We start from the raw sequence: 3,603 nt of genomic DNA on the forward strand, positions 1-3,603 counted from the left end.
AACTAACCACTATTATACATAAAATATCAATAAGAAAACTTTTTTTTCTTAGATATTTATTCTGCGACTCCTTCAGACAAACTTCAAAATGATAATATAAAATTTCGATTTCCTTTTTAATTGTCCTCAATTAGAAAAAGTATTTGTGAAGCGCAGAAAAAATTTGTTTGAGAATATTTAAATTTGAAACTTGTTACAAGAAAACAAGCCAAAGGTTACATCGGCAAGACTCATCCATTACTTTTCAACTAGTTTCAAATTGGCCTTGTAGCTAACTAAAAGTTATGTTTTTTTATCGAAATCCCTCAAAAAAGCTAACCAAGTACAAGTGGGTAATTTATTGTCAATTGATAATTTTTTTCTGCAGGGAATAGAGGGACACCGCCACCAAATGTCACCGTTTTCTTTTTAAGTGTTGCTCGGATCAGGTATTCAACCCAGGTCCTACGGAGTGGTAGCGCGCAACTCTAACTAGCCACTGTGGCCGCCATATACTCAGTATCATCGGTAATCATGCATAATCATACATAGCTGAATGTATGCATTAGGGTGGTCAAAAATAAAAAATAAAAGTCGGAATTTTAGTGCTCCCACCGCCCAGGATATATATTTAGAGGTCACTCAAATCGCATATTTAAGTAAATCGATAGCTTAGATGGAAAAGTTGCAAAGTCCACTTTTTATGAAAACTCATATTTTGTTGTAGGAAGCAAGGGATATAAAAATGCATAGTTTCCAAAAGGTTTAAGGGACACCTTTTTTCTACTTTATATGTAATGAAAGGAAAATTTGCTAAGCCCAAAGAAGGCACCGAAAATCCGACAAACAAAAGTAATACGAAATATTTTAATATAGAACGAATCCTTCATATTCGTATGAAGTTTTGCTTTGCTTTAAACGAGCGATGTATTGAATGATTTGCGATATACTTGAAGCAAATGGCCACAAGAACTTTTTTCTCTCCTGTTTAATAAAGAAAACAATCAAAAATGGACTTAGCAGCTGTGCACTCTAAGCTAGCGATCAAATAGATTACTGAAAACACCAGAGAGTATGAGTAACATTTATTTATTAGAACTAATCGCCGTCTATCTAATTTAACTTTTACGCGAAACTTTTTTCTCTTTTTAAAATATAAATATATTATTATAAATCCGTGTATTCTTTGCTATTTATTTTATACTAATACTTATATGTTTTTCCTTAATATCAAATGCGTACTATTTACCATTACTTAAGGCTTCCATCAAAACAAATCACAAACTCCCTTAATTCCTGCCTTGTTCCTGTCACATGTCGGACATATCATGAAAAACTAGATCGCAGAAAGTAACATAAAAAGAACAATGATAACAAGCGAAACAAGTCAAAGTGATAATAAAAGACATCTATCCAAAAACAACAACTTCCTATGCTGGTGCATGGCATCAGAGCGGCATAGCTAAGATTATTGCATACTACAATATTAACATTTTGAGCGTTTGGGCGTTCGAGAGATTACCAGCCATTCTAAGCCATTCCCTAAGCTAAGTATTCTTAATGATTATTCTTCTCTTTACTGGTGGTAGGATGGCGTTGGGGATTGCGTGGCGCATAGCCGCTGGGTTGTTGGCGGTCATCATCTTTGGCTAAATTACAAAAGTATTTCCATTAAATTTTGCTAATTTAGTAGAGTTTAATTTGTTGAGTGTCATGCTATACGTTGTGCTCGAGGCTTGTTAGTTAGAGTTTTTTGAGTTGACTTTTAGCATTCGGCTGGTGGAGAGTAACGAATTTAGAAAGAGAATCAAATATTTTGTAATTTATTTGGTATGTATGTATGTATTTATGTTTATATATTTACTTTGAGTTGACCAAAAAAGGAATTTAATAAAGTAAAAGTAAACAAGAAGAGTCAAATCTTATTTGATATTTACATATTTTAAAGAGGAAGTTAAAAGGCCAAGATTTAAAATGGCAATTGTGCTTTTGAAATAAAAAAATCTAGTCCATCACCTCAGTAAAAGTGCTCTCCTTTGGACTAAATTTATTTACATAAAAAAAATATTAATTTTAACAGTTTGTGGGTGAATGGCTGTGGTTAATGGTAGCCAGTTAGCAGATCTTCTGCGTGAAAAACATGTAGTATATGTAGACCCCGTAAGAGCTTTTGTGGGGTGATGTAAGCCTACTTGAGCATGATTTGGAGTTTCGGAAGTTTATTTTTCTTAGTACTAGATACGTAATATTATTTTTTGAGATATATGCGAAGTAGTGAAATTCTTTTTGCGCCAGATAGCCTTGAAAAGATATTCAACTGTCCAGTATTTACTATATTGAAGTACCATACCTTTTTCTTATTTTTTTATGGAAAATCAATGTAGATTTTTAAGTCTTCTTCTTCACATACATATATGTATTTGGACCAACCCAATGCAATCCAACCTAATCCAATTCATTTTAAACAAATGATTCCAATTTCATTTTATTTTAAACGCATCTCCTTAAAAATCTCCTTTTTAAGTTGCGATAGCCTCAAACAGATATAGTAAATTAATAAATTTTAGTAAATTAGAAAATGTCATACACCCCAATAAATGTATTTACTTACTTTTTGCATTATTTATATGAAGTTTTCATTTAAGAAATTTAACAAAAAATTTTAAAAATATTCATTTGCAGGACTGAGTACCCTATTCAAAAAATGGTATTGGCTAAGTAATTAATATTATTAACTAATTGAATTTTAGTGTTATTTTCACAAGAGTATTTCTTTATTATTTTGTTTAATGCTGTTTTCAGTTGAGTGGCAACTATGACGAAAATAATTTTGGAAATTTGAAGCTCTTGGGAAAAACCACAAGATTATTTTCATTATTTCTGTTACTTGAAAAAAGTAATTGTGCTTTTTCCATAAATTTTATGCAACAAATAAATGTACGATCATTTTTTTCTTGAAAGCTGCAAACTATTTTAGGAAACTTTGGTACAAGGATGTTTCTTTTCCAATTTTTGTGCGGCATTTTTTATAGGAATTTTCCTTTTTATAGAGAGCTGCAAACATCACTTAAAGCCTAACAACAGCCTTGGAATATTTGTTGCTTTCAAATATTTAGAATTTTGTGATGTGATGGCAACACTGTTTAAGAAATATGTCTAGGTAAAATTCTTTTCGAGCAGCCAACACTTTTATGCTAAAACTTGCTCAATAATTCAAGGCATAATCAAACAAAAAAATTTAATTTGTATTTTTAGTTCTAATATTTTTTAAATATTTTAACATGCATTAGCGCACACAAGGGGTGGGTTTTGGGGTTCAAACCCCCCCTAAAACTAATAACCTCAAATACAAACTGTATCTTAAAGCTAAGAATCCAGCTCAAGGAAATTATAAGAAATATTTATTATAATTTCTGTTGCCTGAAAAAGCGCTTTGCTTTTGCTGTAAATTTCTATGAGGAAATAAATATACGAGCATTTTTTTCTTGAGAGCTGCAAACTGATTTAAGAAATTTTGGTAGAAGAAAATTTCTTTTCCATTTCGCGTCCGTCGTTTTATATGAATTTTTCGTTTTTCTTGAGAGTTCAGTTAATTTTTTCGGTATTCGAAATATTAACAAGTAA

Source organism: Rhagoletis zephyria, unplaced genomic scaffold (genome assembly GCF_001687245.7).
Source record: "Rhagoletis zephyria isolate East Lansing unplaced genomic scaffold, Rhagoletis_zephyria_1.1 Rzeph_scaffold_03960, whole genome shotgun sequence".
NCBI lineage: Eukaryota > Metazoa > Arthropoda > Insecta > Diptera > Tephritidae > Rhagoletis > Rhagoletis zephyria.